The 24,264-nt window shown below is 40.3% G+C and overlaps 1 protein-coding gene and 1 non-coding gene across 4 annotated transcripts in view; both read right to left on the bottom strand.

Moving 5' to 3' along the window:
- The window catches only part of JAM2 (junctional adhesion molecule 2), an 80,939-nt gene that overhangs the window by 55,649 nt on the left and 1,026 nt on the right, over nt 1–24,264 (bottom strand). The window lies entirely within an intron of this gene.
- LOC113257237 (U6 spliceosomal RNA) lies at nt 15,391–15,497 on the bottom strand. The gene has a single exon (XR_003316889.2). It is a non-coding gene; the product is annotated as a U6 spliceosomal RNA (small nuclear RNA).

Here is a 24,264-nt window from a genome sequence, read left to right as displayed (position 1 = left end):
AAGTGATGGGGCGTGAAGTAAATGGGGTAAGTAAAGAAGCAGGTAGATTCTAATGGTATTTCTCGTAAACCTGGGTGTCAGGATTAGGTCTTTGATTAGGTATAGAAGTGAGGAAGGGGAGAGGGGAGAAGGTAACTGAGATTTTTAGCCTGGGTGGATGTATGTGGTGGTTATAAAAAGCACATTAACTGAATAAGAAACATAGGGAGCATACATAGTTTCAGCAGGTTTGGAGTGAGTTGACTGATTTGCTAGAATGGCTCACAGAATTCAGGGAAATGTACTGATTCACTATTACCTGTTTATAAAGAAGAATCTTGCTGAACAGCAAGATGAAGAGATACATAGTGATGAGGGAGCAGAATGCTGGCTGAAGACAAAGCATAAACTGACACCCTGCAACTTCTCCCCACCCCCCATCCTTGGGTGGGACCTGTGTGACATTCTTCCAGGAAGCCCCCAACCATCTTAATGCTAATGCCTTGCTAGAGGGAAAAACAACTTTAACTTGACAAGGGCAAGGCCTCCCTTATCCTGTGAGTCTTCTTTAATATACAAAAGCACTTTCTCAACCTCCCTTTTTCCTTACCTCCCCAACCCCATAGTATATAATCAGCCACCCCTCACAACCCAGGGCAGCAGCTCTTTCTGCCCATGGGTCCGGTACCCGTGCTTTAATAAATCACCGTTTTGCACCAAAGACATCTCAAGAATTCTTTCTTGGTCATCAGCTCTGGACTCCACCCCACTGAACCTCACCTATATTCCAAAACTACATCAATTGGGCAAGGTCTGGAAGGATCCTGAGCACAAGAGCTTTTGCCCCATGGAGTTGGGGTAAGCCATTGTCTTGGCATATGGATACATTCACCATCCTGAAAGATCTCTGATCCCTGTAGTTTAGTGGTTTTTATGGAGGTTTCATTAGGCAGGTACGATTGAGGAAATCATTGGCCATTGGTGATTACCTCAATCTCCAGTCCCTCTCCCCTCTCTGGAGGTGTGGGGTGGGGCTGAAAGTTCTAACCCTCTAGTCATGCCTTGGTCTTTCTAGTGACCAGCCCCCAATCTGAAGCTGTCTAGAGGCCCCCAGCCACTAGACATTTCATTAGCATTCAAAAGACATTCATCATTCTGGAGATCCTAAGTGTCTTGGAAGCTTTTGTGTTAGGAAACAGGGACTAAGATCAAATATTATAACAAAAGATACTCCTATCACCCCATCACTGAGGAAATTACAAGGATTTTAGGAGCTCTGTACAAGGAACTAGGGATGAAGACCAAATATATATTTCTTTTTATACCACAACATCACACTCTACACTCCAGCAATCATGCTTCTTGGTATTTATCCAGAGGAATTGAGGATTTATGTCCACACAAAAACCTGCTCATGGATGTTTGGAACAGCCTTATTCATAATTGTCAAAACTTGGAACCAATCGAGATGTTCTTCAGTAGGCGAATGGATAAACCAGCTGTGGCCCATGCAGACAATGGGATAATATTCAGAGCTAAAAAGAAATGAATCAATGAAAAGACTTGGAGGAACCTTAAATGCATATTACTAAGTGAAAGAAGCCATTATCTGAAATGGCTACATGCTGTGTGATTCGGGCTATATGACATTCTGGAAAAGTCAAAACTGTGGAGGCAGCAAAAAGATCAGTGGTTTCCAGGGACTGGGGGAGACAGAGGGATGACTAGGTGGAATACAGAGGATCTTTTTAGGGTAGTGAAATAACTCTGTCTAATACTACAGTGGTGACTACATGTCAATATATATTTGTCCAAATCCATAGGATATGCAGGAGTGAGCCCCGAACGTAAACTGTGGACTCTGGGTGATTCTGGATGTGTCCATGTAGGTTTATGAATTTAACAAACATACCGTTCTGGTAGGAGGGTGTTGATAATGCGTGAGGGTATATGGGAAGTCTCTGTAACCTTCGCTTCATTTTGCTGTGAGCCTAAAACTGCTCTAAAAAATGCAAAATCTAGCAACGAAATTAAAACAAAAGAAGACCTCGGGAAAGATCACAGAAGAGAGCGTCAGAAAGTGGGAGAGAAACTGGGAGAGAACTAGGAGCAAAGGTGGAGGTGTTTACAGCGTCACATGCCAAAAAGGGAATTGGGAATTTCTCCCGCAGTTAGCAGTTATGAAGGCATTGACCACTTGGACAATAGAGAAACCAAGCCTCCAAAAAGCTTGTAGAACAAACTTAGAGACTTATGTTCTATACTTAGTAGGTATAAAACTAGTCCATACGGTAAAAAAACAATGAAATGCTTACAAACATCAGCAGCTGGGTAATGAAAGGAATGGCAATAGTTAATACTGCTTCGTCGAAGAGCGAAAAGTGGTGGGACGTTGGTTTCATTATCATTCTGCTTGTGAGAATCCCTTCCCCAGGGAGCGTGGTGCAGCCTGTCGGAAGGAATGGAGAGGAAATACAAGGAGTCCCTCAAACTTGTTTTTACTCTCTGTGGTCACATTCGGCTTCCCCTCTCCCCAAGTGTCATAATCACTCTGACACTATAAACAATTTTGTCAGGTCAACATAAATGAGGACTTGGTGCTTTAGGACATCGTATCATTTTTTATTCTTTCCATCCACTTTAATTCTGAATTCAAGGTAATGTTGAGGAAGGTGTCTAGTCACATTTCCTAAAACAGGCAATGGAGAGAAGGGCTGGGTTTAAATTGAGGGACTTCTCACAACACCTCAGATCTGGTATTTCTGTGTTGGTTGGGTTATTTTTCTTCATGGGTGTGGAGAAGGTGCTGGAAAGTGTGCCTACACTCTGCAATTTAGAAAAAAGAAAAAAAAAAGTCTTTCCAGAACCACACAAATTCCCAAGTGTCTTTCCTATAAATTTTAAACTATGGATAGAATTTAAAGTCTTTAACTAACGGAATCCTCATTACTTATCCCTCATTATTATCTCCTCCGATCATTTTCTGGAATAATCCTCATTTCAACATTTCATTCTGATATGCCCGCAAGCACACTCATGGCTCATGCTCAAACCACATCCCTTTCCAGCCAAATAAACCTATTCAGAGAAACCCACAGTGTCTCCAGCATGTAGCCTTCATTACTCTCCCAAAGTGACGTCTTTCTTCAGGTATATTATAACAAAACTTTCTTCCAAGAAAAACAAACAAACCCTCCCTGCACCCCGGTTCTAATTACTACAAGCAGGAATATCTTTCTTTCACATTCTTTGGTCTCAAATGACTTAACATCACTAAGGTGGCTCTACATGCCAATTAAGTGAAGTTCATCAGCCATCAGTAAATTATTTCTTTTTTAAAAGCATATTTATTACCAACTCAATGGTTGGCTTCTTTATGGAGTGATAATTAGCAATTTCATGAGGAATTAGAGAACATGAAAATGATTTTTTTGTACATGAAATTCCCTTTGGGGAGGAGGTGCATCTAACAAACATTTGCTAGGGTCGGCGAAGAATAGACAGGCACCAATTAGTCTATAAGCATGGAATCATGACAACTAAAACTTGGGGGGAACTTAGAGATAATTCACAACTCCATTCCTCCCTCCATTTCTCTCCTTTCTCATGTCACAGTTAAAGATGATAGATAATGAAGGCGCCTGGGTGGCTCAGTGGATTAAGCATCTGACTTTGGTTCAGGTCATGATCTCAGGGTCCTGGGATCAAGCCCCATATCAAGCTCCCCACTCAGCAGGCAGTCTGCATCCCCCACCCCCTCTACTCCCCCCCCCTTGTTCTCTCTCTCAAATAAAAAATCTTTTTTTTAAAGATTTGTTTATTTATTTATTTATTTTTTATTTGACTGAGAGAGAGACAGCCAGCGAGAGAGGGAACACAAGCAGGGGGAGTGGAAGAGGAAGAAGCAGGCTCCCAGCGGAAGAGCCTGATGTGGGGCTCCATCCCATAACGCCAGGATCACGCCCTGAGCCGAAGGCAGATGCTTAAAGACTGAGCCACCCAGGTGCCCCATCAAATAAATAAAAAAACTTAAAAAAAAAGAAGAAAAGATGATTGATAATGGTACCCAAAGGGTGAAATGACTTACTCAAGATCACATGGCAAGACAAGAGATAGCCAGGCCTGGAATGAAACTCATGATCTTTTTTGATGCAGTCGCCAAAACTGCATGGATCCCTCTGCATTGTCTGGAAACAGGTTTGCCTTTCTGTGTATAACTTGACCCAAGTTATTACCTGATTTCCCCCCAGGAACCCTTTGCCTGGGACTAGTACACTTCATATATGTCCTTAATTAGTGAGTGGGGAAGGTAAGAACTCTCCATTGAGTTACAGGGAGCTCTGCCATCTAACTCAACATCTTGGATCTGGAGCAGTAGAGCCAAGATGAGAAGATACCGAAAGTGGGCAAGATTTGGTGATTCTTCCATTTGGTCACTTCTCTCCAGAACATTCCTGAAGATAATAATAATGTATTGATTCTTAACATTTTTAAGCACCACTTATGCCTAGCACTGTGTAAAGCACTTCATAGGTGTTATCTAATAAACAACTTTGTGAAGCGGTGCTGTTATTATTATCTTACACATGAGAAGAAAGACTTAAAATTAAGTCCCTGACTCAGGACTGTGCAACTAGGAAATCACTGAGCCAGATTTAAACCCAGGTTTGTCGGACTTCCAACACCTATGTTAACTGCTAACGTATCTGAAAAGATGGACTCCAATGGAATGCATTTCTCTCTTCCTCTAGGATGAAGAAAAAGTCATCATGAATATTGTCACTTGATCTCTGTCATAATGACATCTTCATTTGTTTGATCTCTTTTGAGATTTTAAAGTCCTTTCATATGCATTTTCTCTTTGGATCACTGTACAACCCAGTGAGGGAGCTGGGGAAAGGTAAAATGATGCACATTTTAACAGCCCTACCTATAACTGACAGATATCAGTCCGTACTTGAGAAACTCCAATACAAGCCAATAGGAGAGTCTCATTTCTATATGATTAATATTCAGGGTACTCTCGTGACCGGCTGGGTATGAGGCAGCCTAGACATATGAGAAGCATGCTGTTGGACGTATGGCTGGCTGTGATAGGGTACTATCCTTCTCTGGTTCTTAAAGGAGACCTAGGAATTTAGCACCCTGCCCATGTTCACGCAGGTAGTGATCCCAAACCATCTGTCTCCAAAGGCCCTGCTAGTCCCCGTTCCCTTGCTTGGGTTTTCTCCCATGACTCCTTAGTGGACATGTCTCTAGCTTAGATCTCTCAAACTCCAGATCACTTTTCCCCGTTTTTAGAACATCTATATATAGATGGGCCACTCAAAAACAATTTAAGTTGATTTTAAAATTTTAAAATTAAGTCTGAAATTGAGTTGATTTCATCACTTCCTCACCCTACCTCGTTTTTTCTCCATTTTTTTTTTAACCTTCCTCCTTCTCTTTCAACCTTTTGTCTTCCATTACCTAACATGAAATCACATTAGAGGTCAACCACTGTGCTAATCTTTGGGGTCACAATGAAGAACATTGACAGTGTCTCGTCTCTGGAGTTGTAGGTAGAGGGGGTAGACTTCAATCAGGCAAAGCAAGCTTGCACACTGGGAGGCTGTTAATAAGGCTTTGCCTGGTTGGGAGGTCAGGGAAGGCTTCTCTGAGGGAGTGACACTCCTCTGAAGGAGATAGGAGAAGACAGATGGAAAGAACAGTCTATGACAAGGAAACATCATGTGTGAAGGCCTTGAAATAAGTGCTGGAGAAAGAGTTGGCAGGTGGGGTTGTAGCACCAACGGTGAGAGGGAGAATGATGGAGACCATGGAATGCCCACTGCTTAAATCCTTCAAGGGCTTCCAGGAGCTTTCAGAATAAAAGCAGATTGACCAACATGGCTTCCTTCCCTTTTTGTCATGGTGCTCCCATGGGGCTTTTGCATACCTTGCCTTGATCTTCATTCTTTTCGCCCTCCTTTTGGTGTTATCTAGTAATCATTAAATATTTTCCAAGTAGTAGGCACTATGCTAAGCTCTGTTCTATTTGTCTATTTTAACTCTCACGACAATCATGTTAAATAAAGAAAGCTATTATGTCCGTTTTACAGGTGAGGTCATTGGGACAGAGAGAATGAGCCACAGATCAGAATCACAACAGCCTAGGGGTGAGAGAGGAGTTTTGGAATCCTGACTCACTCCAGACTTAGTGTGCTTAACCATTTATGTGCACCGCCTCCCATACACCTCCGTCTCCTCTGGTCAAGTCCTATTCATCCTTCTGTCTCTGCTAAACTGCAATTTCCTTAGGAAACTTCCCTGCCCTTCCTGATTGGCTCAAATCCTACTATTGCAAGCTCTCTTTACCCCCTTCCTCTCTGGCATCACAGCTGGGATTTTAAACTCAAGTGGTCACACTCGGTCACCAGTAATAGACTGGACCCCAAGAAGGCAGATTTTCATTTATTATTATAGCTTCTTTTCCTAACGAAGTGTCAGTTATTAAATGCTCAATAAATATTTGGCTACTAGATGAATAAACAGATCCCTGTATCTTTGGTGAGAATGTGATTGGACTATAAGTTGTTTTTTTTTAACCTAATAACTTGGTCTCTTTAGGCTGCTGTAACAAAGTACCAGATACTAGGTGGCTTTAGACAACAGAAGTCTATTTCTCACAGTCTGGAGGCCAGAAGTCTACGATCAGGGTGCTAGCATGATCAGGTTTTAGCAAGGGTCCTCCTCTGGGTTGCAGACAGCCACCTTGTCATCGTATCCTCACATGGCAGAATGAGAGCTGGCTGCTTCTCTGGTCTTTTTTTCTGAGGGCACTAATCCCATTCAGGAGGGTTCTACCCTTATGACCCAATCCCCTCTCAAAGGCCCCATCTCCAAAATACTGTCACATTGGAATTACGGTTTCAACATATGAATTTACAGGGGACACAAATATTCAGTCCATAGCATGTAACAACATCTTTGTAAAGTCAATAGTACTTTTAAGCTTCAATATCTCTATACACTAATCTCATTGCTAAGCACCGTATTTCCACTATCTCCGTTGATTGTACTGGAGGAAGTGAGGGTAAGGAGTGAGGTCCAAAAGATGGCCCCAGGACACCCAGTTGGCCAATGGCCGAACAAGACGTGGTTCCAGGTCTGACACTGCCATGTTCCCTACACTCTTGTAACCTCTTTCCAAGTCAGTCAGTCTGCTCCAGCATGGGTCCTTATGGGCCTTAGCATTTACTGTTGGAATATAATAATTATTTAACAGATTCCTATTTCATTTACTTTGAGGTTGTTTTGGTTTTTTTAACATCATAAATTGTGATGCACATTTTTATACATTTGTGCTCTTGTCTAATTATTTCCTCAAGGTAGTTGGTGGGTAAAAAAACGGCAAGCTTTTGATTCATGGCCAAATTGGCAATAGCAATATTGAGTTTTTAGTAGTAGAGTCTCTTACCTGCCTATTTGCCGAGAGAGTATTTACGCCATTGTGCCAACAAAGGAACACAAGACTTAAAAAGTATGCTTTGCATTTTGGTTATTTTTTCTTGAATTACAGAAAGAAAAAGATAGTAGCCCTTTTTCTTTGGGGCCTAATCCTCAAGGCACTCTTTTGAAATAAGGAATTTAGTATGTACTCCAACATAAGGCAGATAAATAGAAGTGCATGTAGCAAAATGGTCTGTTTATTATTTGTTGTTTATATTCGAAACATATTTTTATTTAATATATCTGTATAAATTTTAATGTTTTGCATCACCAAATTCTTAATGCTGATGGAATCCTATACTTAAAAGAACTTTTCTTACCACCATCTCAACTGTGTTCTTTCATCTTTAAGATCTTTGGGAAGGTGTTTGAAAACACAAATGAACTTGATCTACCTTACTCTGGCACAAACTGGATGGGATGGACAAGGAACGGAATGAAACTTTTCCACTTGAAAAGATTTAGGAATTCCGCTGTGTTCTTGGATCTGTCTCCTTTAGGCCAGGTGGATAGTTTTAGTCTTTCCAGAATGTTCTTTTGGGCTCTGATGAAAAGTGGTTCAAATTAACATTTAGTTTCACCACTGATAATACTCTAAGTGACAACATTCTGTCCACGGCACAAGCCATGACTTACTTTTTTTTTTTGGAAAAGTCAAGAGAGGGCATATTTTCTCACATGATATCCTTTCAAACCCTGTCATCTCACTGAATTTTTAAGACTTGCCTTGTGCCTTTTAGATGTAAATACTCTTAGGAATTAGAACACTTCAAAAATATTTTTTTTCCTGGAAGTGTAATATTATAAAGAAAGCTGGGCTGTTGATTCCCTGAAGTGCTAGGCATCATCCCAGGCACAGAAGTTCAAATGCTTGTCTGCTGGCTTAGAGCCAGTGAACACAATAGTGGGGAACACTGGAGGCTTTGAAAATGCCCCATGGGGATGGATGCTGTTTAACAAGCAGGATGCCCGGGTTAGAGCCCCTAGGGGAAGTGGCCATCCTTGCTATTCCTTCCTAGGATAGGGTCTAAACATCCTGGAGTACTGAAAATCAAAAGTGAGGATACACGGGCCATTCCAGAAGGAACATTTCTTTCTCCTAGATATGCTCTTAGATAAGCCACCCAACACCTCTGGAACTTCAGTTCCTCATATGTAGAAGATGGGACTGAGGTATGTGGTTGGAAAGCACTTTCAACTATAAAACTGGACAACTCTTATGTTTTAGTCTTTCAATTTAAAAAATAAAGAACACGCCAGTCTTCTAAAAACAATGCCATATATTGCTGCTGGAAAGATGTCAATATGATAAACAACCTCCATTCAACTTCTACAGGTTATCTCTCTTTCTACCCCCAGCCACTACACATGCACACAAGAACCCATGCAAGCACACACATGCATGCACCAACACACACGTGCCTCATTAACTGTTTAAAATATATTTAAATTTATCCTAGTAAGTCAAGTGTTGGAATAGAAAGGGATATTGGGAGATAGAAGAAAGAGGTGCCTTTTGCCTAGCATTTGAGTTGGGGTTGACAAGATGCCCTGTGTCTACTCTCTTCTGATCTTCTTCTCATCTCTTTTCCATTCCCCCTTCTTTCTGCATTTAAAAGCTCCAACATGTTAGCTGAGATTCTTAACTAAGAAAAAGCTGCTGGTGTTTAGCCAAATCTTCTACAGCATTTTTCAATGAGGAGAGCTTTGGCTTTTGGCCTAAGTTGACCACAGTCTTCGTCAACAGTGTAGAATTAAAGAGAACTTTGGTTTCTGCTGTCAAGGCTCTTCTGGAAACATCAAAAAAATAAAGTCTCAGCGGGTACTTGGGCCAATTCTAACAGGTCCAGGTTTTTTTTTCTCATCTCCTGCTGGTTGGGGAAAAAGTGATGAGAATAACAATGGAAGCTTTGTGGTAGTGGAAATCTCTCCAGTTTTAACCTCAAAAGTCTTAGTTAAGTAAAACTCATGTTTTGCGTAAAAAAAAAAAATCCTTATTTAAAAAAAAACACCCTGAAAAATTAGGGTGAACTGTCATCTATCTGTAATTCATATTGAAATGCTTCAGAATAATATAGAAGCAGTTAAATGTGTCAGATTGTTAATGTAGGTGGTGGGTCCACGGCATTTGTCATACTGCGTCTTCTTTTCTGTATGGCTGAGAGGTTTCACATTTATTTTACACACATTTCAAAATATCATTCTTATCCCCTCAAAAATTAATTAAAAAATTAACTCTTTTTTTTTTTTTTTTAAATAAGGAACCAGAGTATATTGAATTAATTCAGTATCCTCTCTCCCCCATGCTGACTCACTGGCTCTTCAAAATGGTAAAGTAGATAAAACCTCTTTGCCTTATTACTGGCTCTCCTTATTCACTTGATCCAAGAGAAATTATCACTGTCAAAACAAGCTTAATTTTATGGAGGCCTTGACTGGAAAATTGGAAGGCTAATTCACTGGGGAGAAAAAGAAAAATTTCTCTTTATTTTTATTTATCTTGTTCTGTCCAACTAACTGGAACACACCTGCTTTTTAGGAGAGAAAGAGAAAAAAAGAAGAAGAAGAAGAAGAAGGGCGAGGAGGGAGGGCAGCAAGATGAGACCTCATGGGGATTTTTCACTTGCTTAGAAGTAAATAAAATTATCATTTCTCAAATAAACAAAACACACCCCTTTGTACATTTAAAAAATAATATTGATGACCAAAGAAACTTGGTGTATGAGTCAGAACTTGAGAGGAAGGCGTGGGTTACTTAAAAACTGGCATTAGGGCCTAAGTATCTTTTTTTCCATTCACACATTTTATCTTAATGTTTCCCAACTGAGTAGAAGACTGGCCTGTAAACCAGTGCTTCTCAGGCTAAGGGGCATCGGAATTAACAGAGGATCGTGTTAAAAATGCGGGTGCTGATGGAGTAGGGCTGAGCTGGCTGGGGCTGAGAGTCTGCATTTCTAACCAACTAGGGAGGGATGGCGATGCTGCCGGTCCATGGACCACTCTGAATTAGCACGGCAATATTCGAATGTTTTTCGGATCTATTTCTGCTTCTGAAATAACAGGTGGCAGGAGGAAGTTAGCGCGACCTACTTTTTCTTACCATATGCAATTTGAATACTAGAATAAGGCCATGTATTCTCAATGGGTGCAATATTGCCCCCAAGGGAGAGGAAATTATTTTGTTGGAGGTAAAAAAGCTGAAACAGATATGTAGTACAGTTGACCCTTGAACAGCAGGGGTTTGAACTGTGGATTCTTTTTTTTTTTTTTTTAAAGATTTTATTTATTTGACAGAGAGAGACAGCGAGAGAGGGAACACAAGCAGAAGGAGAGGGAGAAGGAGGCTTCCCACTGAGCAGGAAGCCTGACTGGGGCTTGATCCCAGGACCCGGGATCATGACCTGAGCTGAAGGCAGACACTTAACGACTGAGCCACCCAGGTGCCCCTGAACTGTGGATTTTTTCCGATAAATGTGGTACTGTAAATGTATTTTCTCTTCCTTATGGCGTTCTTAATGACATTTTCTTTTCTCTGACTTACTTCATTGTAAGAATGCAGTATATAATACATGTAACATATAAACTATGTGTTAATATACTGCTCATGTTACCCATAAGGCTTCTAGTGAAAAGTAGACTATTAGGAGTTAAGTTTTGGGGGAATCGAAAGTTATATGCAGATTTTCGGCTGTGTGGGGGGTTGGTGTTCCTAACCCTCATGTTGTCCAAGGGTCAACTGTATACCAGTGATATTAAAATGTCACGGTGGGGGGCGGTGTCTGGCTGGCTCAGCTGGTAGAGCATGCCACTCTTGATCTCAGGGTCCTGAGTTTGAGCCCCACACTGGGTGTGGAGATTCCTTAAAAATAAGATCTTAAAAATAAAATGTCATGAGGGGCCACAGGAAAAATGTCTAAAAAAGGTACTCAGAGAAGGTATAGAACCACTGCCCTAAATTATTATAAAGTCTCATGAAACTGGCACAGGTAAAAATCAGCCAGACTGCCTGTTCATAAATACTCAGTTATTAACATTTGGGATATCAGTTGTACATTACTACTTGGATTCTCAAATTCTCATTGACAAACATGATGGAAATTTTTTATTGTACACTGGGTTGAATTTGCAGCTTTTTGAGCATCTAAATATTGTGGATTGCAAAGGAAAGGGATGAGAATAAGTACAGAATGATTATCAGAGATGACTTATACCAACAGGAAAATTAACCTGAGTTGAATAAAAAACAATCAGATTACAACTAAGTGGAAGATTTACAACCGGAATTGTCAATACACTCCCTTTTCCCGATGTTTTAAGTGTTCTCTACCTTCTAAATGTATTCTATACTCCTATTTTATGTGTAATTATTTTTCTAAGAATGAGGTAATGAGTCCCCTTAGCTACACACTCAATGCAGAGTATGTTCTGATTGAAAACACATAATTCCATTTAACTGCGGACATGTGCTCAACTCCCTCCCATGCCCAAATGGCTGTGCGGCTAACCCATGGCGTAGCAGATAGACCTAGTGCTTTCTGCTAAGTTAGGGAGCCCAGCGAAGGCAACTATTGTCATCTCCACGTGAATAAAGTGAGAAATCATTCAAATCTGGGCCAGAACCAGTCCCACAAGAGTCAGAGCATGAAGGCCACTCCCAATAACAAAAACTGACCTTGAGTGTACATATGAGTGTGCTGAATGCCAATGCTTTAATTGTCCCCAAGGCTACAAGTTATTGTAATTACTCCGATTTTTCATGATGAATTAGAAGCATGAGGTGCAAATAAACTAATACAAGTCAAGGGCTAAGAAGTGGAGAGCAGGGATTTGAACAAAGACAGCTTAGCTCTGGAGCTGTGCTCTTTCATTGGCAGTTCCTGCTGGTTGTTTCCAACTAATTTGGGGGTGGTTTTAGGTGGTCAAGACCCAGCTGGCCTCCTCTCCAGGGCGTGTCAAGGCTGATGGGAAGAGGCAGGCAAGTGTCATGACCAAGGGACTAGGAATAAGGTATTTTGTCAAAAGGAGAGCCAGACTAGTCGGGAATTTTTTAAAAACAGCTTTGTTAAGATATTAGTCAAATGCTATACAATTCACCCATTTAAAGCATAAATTCAGTTTGTTTAGTATATTTACAGGGCTGTGAAACCATCACCATATCTTTAAAAAAAAAGATTTATTTATTTTAGAGAGAACTAGCAAGTGGGGGGAGGGGCAGAGAGAGAGAGAGAGAATCCTGAAGCTGACTCCCTGCTGAGCGTAGAGTCCAACACAGAGCTTGATCCCAGGACCCCGAGATCATGACCTAGGCTGAAATCAAGAGTTGGCCACGCAACTGACTGAGCCACCCAGGTGCCCCAACCGTCACCATATCTAATCTTAGAACATTTTAGTCTCTTCTAAAAGAAACCTAGTACCCGTTAGCAATCACACCCACTCTCAACCCCCTTCCCCCAGTCCTAATCAACCACTAACCTACTTTCCGTCTCTATATAGTTTCCTATTCTGAACACTTACTATCAGTTGAACCAAACACTATGTGATTTTTCGTGATGGGCTTCTTTCATTTAGCATAATGTTTTCTGGACTCATGACTGTGTTGTAACATGTATCGTACTTTATTCCTTCTCGCTGGTGAATAATATTCTGTTGTATGGATACACTACATTTTGTTTTTCATCCATTAGTTGATGGACATTTGGGTTGTTTCCACCTTTCGGCTATTATGACTGATGCTGCTATGAATATTCGGGTACCACTTTTTGGGTGGATATATGTTTTCATTTCTCTTGGTATATGCCTCAGAGTTGAATTGCTAGGTTACATCATAACTGTATGCTCAGCATTTTGAGGAACTGCCAGACTCTTTTCCAAAGCAGTGGTACCTCTTGACATTCCCACCAGCAGTGTTGGATTACGGTGTCTCCACATCCTCCTCAGCGTTTGTCCACAACTACTTTTTCAGTTAAAGCCAATGTAATGGGTGTGAAGTAATATCCCATTTGGTTAATGGTTGATGGTTAATGATGTGGAGCATCTTCTCCTTGCTTTTCATGTCTGCTGGTTATTTTGTGTTTCTTCTTGGAGGAATGTCTCTTCAAATGGTTGCCCACTTTTGATTTAGATAAGTTGCTCCCTTTTTGTTATTGGGTTTGTGTGTTTAATATATTCTGGATACAAGTTTCTTGTCAGATATATGATTTATAAATTTTTTCCCCATTCTGTGGAAATCTGTTCACGTTCTTGATGATTCGTGCACACAGTATGATGTAGTGCAATTTATTTTTTTCTTTTTTGCTTTGCCTTTTTTTTTTTTTAATCTAGGAAAGGTCCCAGTGATTTACTCTTATATTTTCGTCTAAGAGTTTTCTAGTTTTAGCTCTTTTATTTAGGTTTGTAATTCATTTTGAATTAACTTTTTGTATATGTTGTGAGGCAGTTATATAACTTTTGTGTATGTTGTCTGGTATGGGAGATAAATCTTGGTAAGTAAATTCCATTCTTTGCATGTGGATATTCGGTTGTCCTAGCACTATTTATTTAAAATATTATTCTTTTCCTATTATGTCTTGGTACATTTGTCAAAAATCAGTTGTCCATAAATATAAGGATTTATTTTTGGAATCTCGATTTTTCCATCATTCTATATGTCCATCTGTAAGCCAGTGCCATATTGTCTTAATTACTGTAAGTTTTAAAATTGGGAAGTATGAGTCTTCTAACTTTGTTCTTCTTTTTCAAGATTGTTTTGTTATTCTGGGTTCTTTGCAATTTTGTATGAATTTTGCAACCAGCTTGTCAATTTCTTCCAAAACCAGCTGGGATTTTGATAGGGATTATACTGCATCTACAAATCAAGTTGGGGAGTATTACCCTCTTGACAATATTAAGTCTTTTGATCCATGAACATAGGATATCTTCCTATTTTTTAAGGTCTTTAATTACTTTCATTGATGTTTTATAGTTTTCAGTGTACAAGTCCTTTTTTTTTTTTTTAAGATTTTATTTATTTATTTGACGGAGATAGAGACAGCCAGCGAGAGAGGGAACACAAGCAGGGGGAGTGGGAGAGGAAGAAGCAGGCTCACAGCAGAGGAGCCTGATGTGGGGCTCGATCCCATAATGCCGGGATCACGCCCTGAGCCGAAGGCAGACGCTTAACCGCTGTGCCACCCAGGCACCCCTCAGTGTACAAGTCTTGCACTTCTTTTACTAAATTTACACCTAAGTAATTTATTCTTTTTGATGCTATTGTAAGTGAAATTGTTTTCTTAATTTTGTTTTCAGAATTTTCAGTGCTGGGACGCCTGGGTGGCTCAGTCGTTAGGCGTCTGCCTTCCGCTCAGGGTGTGATTCCAGAGTACTGGGATTGAGCCCCACATCAGGCTCCTCCGCTGGGAACCTGCTTCTTCCTCTCCCACTCCCCCTGCCTATGTTTCCTCTCTCACTGGCTGACTCTCTCTGTCAAATAAATAAATAAAATCTTAAAAAAAAAAAAAAGAATTTTCAGTGCTTGTCTATAGAAACAGAAATAGAAATGGATTTTTTATATTGATCTTATATCCTGCAACCTTCCTGTACTCTTTTGTTAGTTCTAATACTTTTTTAGTGGATTGGATTTTCTATGTACAGTATCATGTCATCTGCAAATAGAGATAGTTTGCTTCTTCTTTTTCAATCCAGATGCCTTTCTCTCTTTTCCTTTCCTTTCCTTTCCTTTCCTTTCCTTTCCTTTCCTTTCCTTTCCCTTTCTTTCTTTCTTTTCCTTCTTTCTTTCTTTCTTTCTTTCTTTCTTTTCTTTTTCTTTCTTTCCTTCTTTCTTTTCTTTCTTTCTTTCTTTCTTTTCTTTTTCTTTCTTTCCTTCTTTCTTTTCTCTCTTTCTTTCTTTCTTTCTTTCTTTCTTTCTTTTTCTTTTCTTTCTTTCTTTCTCTTAAATGCTTCATGAATTTGCGTGTCATCCTTGTGCAGGGGCCATGCTAATCTTCTCTGTGTTGTTCCAATTTTAGTATATGTGCTGCTCAAGTGAGCACTTTCGTTTTCCTGCCTAATTGTCCTGGATATGACCTCCAGTATGATGTTAAACAGAAGAGAGTTAGCATCCTTTTCTTTCTTGTTCTGATTTAGGAGAAAATATTCACTCTTTCACCATCGTGTATGATGTTAGCTGTGGATGGTTGAGCAAATTTCCTTCTATTCCTGGTTTGTTGAGTGTTTTGATCAAGAAAGAATGTTGGATTTTATCAAATGTCTTTTCTGCATCTGTTGAGATTATCATGTGGTTTTTTCATCATTTATTCTATATATAGTGTATTACACTGATTGAGATTCATATATTACGCCACCCTTGAATTTCTGGGATAAATCCCATTTGGTCTGGTATCTAATCTTTTTAAATGTTGCTGGATTCAGTTTGCTAGTATTTTTTGCATCTATATTCATACAGGATTTTGGTCTGTAATTTTTCTTTTTTCTTGTGATTTATTTTTCTGGTTTTGGTATCAGAATAATTCTGGCCTCATAAAATGAATTGAAAAGTGTTCCTGCCTCTCTTCTATTTTGGAAGACTTTGCAAAGATTTAGTATTAATTTGCCTTCAAACGTTTGGTAGACTTCACCATTAAAGTCATCTGAACTTGGTCTTTTATTGGTAGGAAATTTTTAAAATTACTAATTTTATCTCTTAACTTGTTACAGGCCTATTCAGATTTTTTATTTTTTTTCTTGAGTCAGTATTGGTAGTTTGTGTCTTTCTAGGAATTGGTCCATTTCAAAACTAAGTTATCTGATTTATTGGCTTACAGTTGTTCATAGCTTTCTTTATCATCTATTTTATTGTAAGTTTGGTGGTAATGTTCCATCTCTTATTCCTGATTTTAATAATTTGTGTTTTCTCTCTTTTTTCTTGGTCAGTTTAGCTAACCAAGAAAAAAATTATCTTTCCAAATAACTGACTTTTGGATTCATCGACTTTCTCTATTGTTTTTCTTTTTTTTTTTTTTTTTTTAGATTTTATTTATTTATGTGACAGAGAGACAGCCAGCGAGAGAGGGAACACAGCAGGGGGAGTGGGAGAGGAAGAAGCAGGCTCATAGCAGAGGAGCCCGATGTGGGACTCGATCCTGGCACGCCGGGATCACGCCCTGAGCCGAAGGCAGACGCTTTAACGACTGCGCTACCCAGGCGCCCCTCTCTATTGTTTTTCTGTCCTCTGTTTCACTGATCTCAGCTTTAATCTTTATTATTTCCTACCTTTCACTAGCTTTGGTTTTCTTATTCTAGCTCCTTAAGGTATAATGTTAGCTATTGCTTTGAAAATCTTTTTTAATGTAGGCATTTACAGATATACATTTAGGAAGGAATGTGGATTTTTTTTTTTTTTTTGCATGAAGGAGATCTAAGAGTTTGATAAAAACTTACCAGTGAGATTTAATTATGATTTTACTTGGATGCCTTTGCTTGCCTTCTGATGCTGTGACAGAGAAGCAGCCAAAACACAAAAGTTAAATACATAAACTCCAGGGAGCTTTTGTTTTAGTAGTGACAATTATTCAGAGTTCCTATGATTTTTAATTTTGAAAGGTAATTTATTTGATGACAATTGTGAGCCATTCTCAAATCTGTCACATGTAGTAAGTCCGCAGTCTGAGAAATTGTTACTGGCATTTGCAAGCATTGCAGAAATTTAATAAACTGTCGCCAAACCATTTGCTTGTTTGAATGCCAAGGTTTCCTTCCCCACATCACATGCAGTGTCCTGCTGCCAACAGTTATCAAAATACTCCCACAGTTGTCACAGAGAGAACTGCTCAGGGAGTTTCTGTTTCTTTATTCTTTCATTCCTATATTTCATTGCCTTTGCCACTTCTTGGGGATTTATTTGAATAACGTGAACAGTTTATGGAGCAGTTGAGTCTTAAAGAATGGACTGAGAAACTAAGTAGATCTGAGATCTAGGTATAGAAATATAGAGATAGAGAGTACAGCGAGATTGGGAAGAATGACTCATGCTTTACTCTCTCTGCGTTTGAATTTTTACAGAGAGCTATGTCGTTTGTGTACCATAAAACAGCAATAAAAAATGTAAAACCATTTGAGGGAATCTAGAGGAAAACATGAAGAAAAGTCTGGATAGATCAACTCATCGTGATTGAAGATATGCAATTAGGTGGTACAAGCTTTTATAATAGGGTTGAGAGATATAATCCAGCCATGTGAAGTAAAGATTGACAAGAAACTACCAGCTCTCAGTTTGCATTTTCTATGATGACTTCAACAGATCAATGCCAGGCCAAGTTAAAAAAGCTCTTTTATATGAAATGGGGAAGGTGGAAGATCAGAGGGCATGACCTTGGACTTCATTCACCAAGTCAAAGATGCATGAAAGTGTGGCCTTTTACCACAATGATAATACTTGCAACTGTCATCTGGAATAAACATATCTCTGCTTTGTCTTGTTTAATGGCTTTGGTGGACACTTTGGCAGCACCTATCAAAATTTCAAATGCGTATACCCTTGACCAAGCAATTCTGTTGCTGGGAGCCTCTTCTGAAGAAATATACCAGGGCACAGATTTTGGATAAACAGATGCTCGTTGCAGCCAAATATTTCACATATCCTAAGTGTGCATCAAAGAGAGTATGGTTAAGTAAATTATGGTCCAACTGTCCCCAGGTCACAGGGCTAAGGAGCGGAGATCTGGGATCTAACTGAGGCTTTCACTGCCTCACAATACTACATTTGTGAGTTAGTCTTTGGGTGTGGGTGGCTTTTGGGTGTTCAGGATTCAGCTTGTGTGTTCTCCCAGGGCAGGTCAAGATTGGGTGGTGGGGAGAGGAGGGAGGACAGGCCAGTGTCAAAACCAAGGAATAGCAAATTTAGACAGGGAAATTCAAGAGTTTAAAAGTACAATAAAAAGTGAGAAAAAAGATGTTATGTGTAATTAGGGAGGATTCTGGAGGAAAGTACGTTGTTTCACCAAAAAAAGCCTCACCTTGGCCACTTTCCACCCCACTCCCCATTTTCATGAACCCTCACCCTTAAAGACTCCAAATGAACTTGAGGGTACTCTCCTAAGTTTTCTCAGTCTCAAATAGGAGGGAGGACTGAAGGAGAAGCTTACTTCTGGAGAATATATCTGTCCCTCTTCATCAAAGAAAATCCATATTAACATGTGTTTGGGGGATTAGTACATCTTTGAGATCCTAAGCAAATGGGAAGAGAATTCTTGCAGTGTTCACAGAACTATGAAATGAAGGGTTTGGTGTGGCTGCCGCAGGGTGGGATGATTCAGAACATTTTAAGGAGCGCATGCCAATTTCAGGAGTCCTGGCATTTTCCACATGCCCTGGTGTTTCCAATGATCCCAGATGCTACACTAGCATTCTGTATGACCTTGAGCCAAATACTAGTCTTTCTGTAAATCATCTTCTCTCTCTAGTAAATGAGGTGGCTGGGATAAATGGTCCATACTCTCCCTTCAACTCGTGATTTAATTTATAGTTTTTAAGACTTACTGAATCATTAGTGTTTTAAATAAATGTTACTTGGTATTTATTAATGAAGGTTAGAAACAAAATATTTACTTTCCTATCACAATTCTTACACATGCACACATGTGCAAATACACACACATGCGCATGCATTTGTAAAATGAAATAGAAAATATTACCTAAGAAGAAACTCTACTTTGGCGATACGTATCCTTGGTTCTTTCTTCTTTACTAATAAGAAAGAACTGATAATATTTTCTTGTGGCATAAGGAAGACTGGAATAGTTTAAAGGAGGAATGCTAGCAGGAGTGGACTCTACATACAATTAAAAAAATTTTTTTTAAGTAATCTCTACACCCAGTAATCTTTACATCCAGCTTGAATTTGCAGTCCTGAGATCAAGAGTCACATGTTTCACTCACTGAGCCAGCCAGGTGCTCCTATATACACACTTTTATTAATCTTTATTTTTTTTTTAAAGAATTTACTTATTTATTTGAGAGAGAGAGAGAGAGAGTGCAAGCATGAGTGGGAGGAGGGGCAAAGGGAGAAGGAGAAGCAGACTCCCCTGCTGAGCAGGGAGCCTGATGTGGGGCTTGATCCCAGGACCCTGAGATCATGACTTGAGCCAAAGGCAGATGTTTAACTGACTGAGCCACCCAGGCGCCCCATCTATATGTACATTTTTATATTCAACTGCATTTCATTTCTCTAGAAGCCCCCTGAAACACACACACACACACACACACACACACACGCACACACACACTCCACTGCTACCTTAGCCCATGAAGGAGTTAGTAAGGAATGATGTTGAAGTAAAGGTACCATTTTGCCCCATGGTATCACACAAATAGAAAGAAAAGCCTTGGATTGCACCTGCTTTTTACTCTGTTCTTATAATCTTAGGAGTTGTGTGTTTGTCTATACCTTTCAGGCCAGGTGGAATTGGAAGATGTGGAGCCTTGATAGGAGATCACTGATAGAAATGTGTGTGTGTGTTTATTATGCAGTAAATGTAAAATACATAGCAAGTGCTTCTTTCATTATTTGATTTCTTAAATACAGCTTATTTCAAATGCTTCATCGACCTCCAACTACGGGGGGGGGGGGGGTGGTCATGACCGAGAGCCCCTGCTGTTGAACTCTGAAATCCACCCTGTTTGCTCCGAGGGCACACCTCCCACCCAGTGTTCCCAGCCGGAGACGGAGCCTGGCAGGCCTGCCCCTGGACAACTGGGATCCTTCTAGTTCTGGTCTTGGGCCCAAGGACTGCGCCCCCTCCAGTCATGGTGTGGACCAGCTTCCTTAGGGTTCTCGGGTAGCCAGGGGTGCCTCCAGGCTCTCTTCCTCCTCTACTTCACGTGGAGCCCGCCTTGCCCTCTTCTCTCACTGGAAGAAAATCCTTGCATATTTAATTCTGTCTTGGCATCTGCTCCTCAGGAGAGCCAGACTAACAAATTTAAGCTGATGACAAGCTCAGCTTTGCAAGGCCAAGAACTATGTGTTTGGTACGTTGCATTTGGGGACATAAAGGAGGAAGAGAGGGAGTTCATACATTTGGGTTAGCTGATAGAGGCGCCCGAAACTCTCAAGAATGCCCAAGAATTAATAATAGTGGTATCCTGTGTGAGGTTTTGGGAAGAATGAGTGGGGACAAGAGCTGGGAGAAAAACTCTTCAAAGTCTATCCTATAATAGGTATGTCCTCGATTTTCCAAGCAAGTAAATGTATAATAATTTGAAAATGTAAAATCAAGTATTTGTATTAAAAAACAAACAAACCATGAGTTGGAGAGAAAAACAAAGCATACGCTTTGGAGATGGACCTGAGTTTGAGTCCCCACTCAGCTGGTGATCTTGGGAGAATAACGGATCTTGGGAGGGTCACCGGGCTATTGGATTCTAGATGTCCGTGAGTTGCTTTTCTCCTTGAATTCTGTGATCTCACTCACTGGCTCCCAAGAAGGCAGGCGCTGCCTGCCCCATTGCCCCTGGGCTTGGCCATTGGACTTGCTAGGGCTAGGGGACTGTGAGGCCATGAGCGAGTGAGTCTGAGAAGAAGCTTTCAGGAACCAGTGCACTGAGCAGACCTTGCTCTCCCTTTCTTCCTCCTGGGAACCACAAGTCCCTGGGGGGGGGGGGGAGAGCAGCGCCGGGGACGGGGGCGGGGGAGGAAGGGGGACAGGGAGGGGGTGCAAGGACGAAGGCGGGCTGAGGGCTGCTTCAACAGCTTGGATTCTGGAATCAAGTTGCGGAGCTGTGCACAGCTGGCCTGTAGCTGCCACCTCCTGATGAGCCATGTGAGCAAAACAAACTTCCGTGGTTGAAAACCACTGTGGTTTTTCCCTCAACCTTTTATTTTGAAAAATTTCAGAATAATGTTGAGGGTAGTACAATCGACACCTCGCTTAGCTTCCCGGGTTGTTAACGTTTTGCCACCTTTGCTGAATTTCTCTTGCTCCGACTCTAGATATAAAGCCCTTGATTTTTACTGAGCCATTAGAGTTACAGGCATGATGGGGGCTGTACCCCTAAATCTTTCCACATTCTACCCAAGAACATGGATATTTCTCCTGTATGACCATAATACTGTTATCAGGTCCAAGAAATACAACAGTGTTCCAATGATATTGTTTACCATACAGTTCATATTCGAATTTGTTATAATAATATTTTTGGAATTTTTTTTCTTTCTGATCCAAAACCCAAGTGAGGATCACACGTGACTACTTGTCATCTACCTTTTTAGTCTCCTTGAATGTAGAACAGTTCCTGAACTTTTTTGGTTCCTCTTTCATGAAACTGAGATTTTTGAAGAGCTTAGGCCAGCTGTTTTGTGGAATGTATCATTTCCTGGATATATCTGGTTTCTCTTCCTCATGATTCTTTAGATTTAGGTCAAACAGTTATGGTAGGAATACTACACGTCACGTTGTTAAAATCACAACTAGGAGGCACAAAAAGTGTCAGATTGTCCCATTTGGGGTGATGTTAAAATGGGGTCCACCAGATTTTTCCAATGATGTTTCCTTTATCCCCTTGTGGGGATAATCTGTGGGGTGATAGACACTTGGTGAATATCTGGATCCCCAACAAATTTCCCCACTGCTTTTAGCATCCATAGGTGACCCCTTTCTGAATCAGTCATTACATGTGTAGTTGCAGAGTGGTGATTTTTTCCACATTCTGTTCTTACCTGGATTTTGTAAAGAAAACTTCCTCTCTACTCCCATTTATTTTTGAGTATCACTATGGACTCATGGATTTTTTTTTAAACATGTATAATGTTATAATCCTTCATCATTATCTATTTTATTTAAACTGTCCGGATTTGTACAATGGGAGCTCTTGTCAAGCTGGATGCTATGTCCATTTAACACGTTTCTGCCTGTCTTTTGAGAATTTTCTTGTTTTCTGGTACAGTAAGATGTTCTAGGCTGACCTTTGATATTTACTACCACAGACCTGATGATTCTTTTTATTTGGGAGAGAGACTAAGACAGTAAGACTAAAATTTGGGGTGAAAGCTGATAAAGGAGGCCAGAAAAGAGATTTAGCATAAGGAAATATTTTGAGGGACTTCTTGACCAAAGGCTCTACCTTGGGTCGGTCTCTCAGGTTCCCCAAACCTGGATTTCCTCTTCTGGAAAATAAAGATTATTATGCCTATTGAATGAGTAGGTTTACAAAAATGAATAAACCTGATTGATTGGCGTATGTTCAACCTTTGCTGGACATTACCATTACTAACATCCTTCCAACCAAGTTCATTTCTGTGATACCTGGGACTTCCAATTTCGGCTCCCACTGTGATTGATTCATGGTGAAACTTACTTAAATTTATGTTCTGAGGCTTTGTGTCAATATTGCTCTAAAATGTTCTGAAGGCAACTAGATGGGGTTAAAATCTAAAGGACTGATGAACAAAGATCTTTTGAGGGAGTAAGTGTATATAAATTTAAGAAGGGAGCAAAAGACAAACATCCCACATAGATGTATATGTATATTTCATGGTTTAGAATAGGATCTTAAATGAGAAGTGGCCGGGTAAAACTCGACCAGCTTTAAGTCCAAAACTGGCTCCTTACTTACATTTCTCATTTTAAAAGTGAAGGGAACGACACTTCCTGAGCAATTGTTGTGAAGATAAAATTCAGAACAAGGAGACATATGTATGGAGGCACAGGCTCTTTTTTTTTCTTCCAGTTTTATAATTCACACACGACACTGTTTAAGGTGTACAGCACAAAGACTTTAAATACAGACTGCACAAGGATTACCACAGTAGGTTAATAATATCTGTCGCTTCACAGAGATGGTGGTGAGAATTTTGAGGACTTATATTTTTAGCTACATTCAAACATACCATATTGTTACTTATAGTCATCATGTTGGACATTACCTCCCCGGTACTGATTTACCTTACAGCTGGAAGTCTGTACTTCATGACCGAATTTCACCCAATTCCCCAAGGGAAGGCACGGGGCGCGGAGTGGGGGTTTGGGGTGGGGGGTGGGGGTGGGGGGAAATGCCTGGTATTTGTTCTTTAGCCGGTGCCGCCCCCTGGTGGTGGTGTGTTCCCATTGCAAGTCGGAGCCGACGGGAAAAGGCCACGAGCTTAATCTGTAAACTTTTACACGCCTCAAGTCACAGCATCCGACAACTTTGAATAAACATCATTATTATACTTCACCTAGGTTATGTTTGCTTCGATAGCAATAACATGCTGGTATGGCCAAGGCGTTAGATTCTGAGCTCGAACTTTCCGCAAAGGCAGTCAATCATTCAACACGTATCTATTGAGTGCAACATGTATCTATCTATGCACTGCTCTGGCTCCGTGGGATAAGAAACAAAAATTCCACCCCAGTGAGAATAGGGAAACTGAAGGACTCTATAAAAATCTGATTTTTGCTCCTTTTCCTGCTTCTATTCTTGCTAGGTCCTGCACCCCCACTTTACATATGCTTTATAATACAAATAGTGTATGTCCTCTCCGTAGGGGACAACGAGTTAAGGATTTCTTTAGAAGAGAAATAATGATTTCTTTAGAATATTCTATTCTATTCTATTCTATTCTATTCTATTCTATTCTATTCTGGTGAGAATGGTGAGGAATCGATCATATGGTATTCCAGACCACCAGAGCTAGACATCTGGACACCAAGACCCCCTGGCTCACAGGAATAAGACCTGAGCCTCATCTTTGTTCTAACTGGTTCCTGATGCCTAAGAGGACACCACCGTCCTCAACAGAAACTCCCAGGCCCCAAGCAAAGACGAGGCGCTCTCTTTTCCTTTCTG

This window comes from Ursus arctos, unplaced genomic scaffold (genome assembly GCF_023065955.2).
Source record: "Ursus arctos isolate Adak ecotype North America unplaced genomic scaffold, UrsArc2.0 scaffold_4, whole genome shotgun sequence".
NCBI lineage: Eukaryota > Metazoa > Chordata > Mammalia > Carnivora > Ursidae > Ursus > Ursus arctos.
This window is presented reverse-complemented; position numbering and strand designations above follow the sequence as displayed.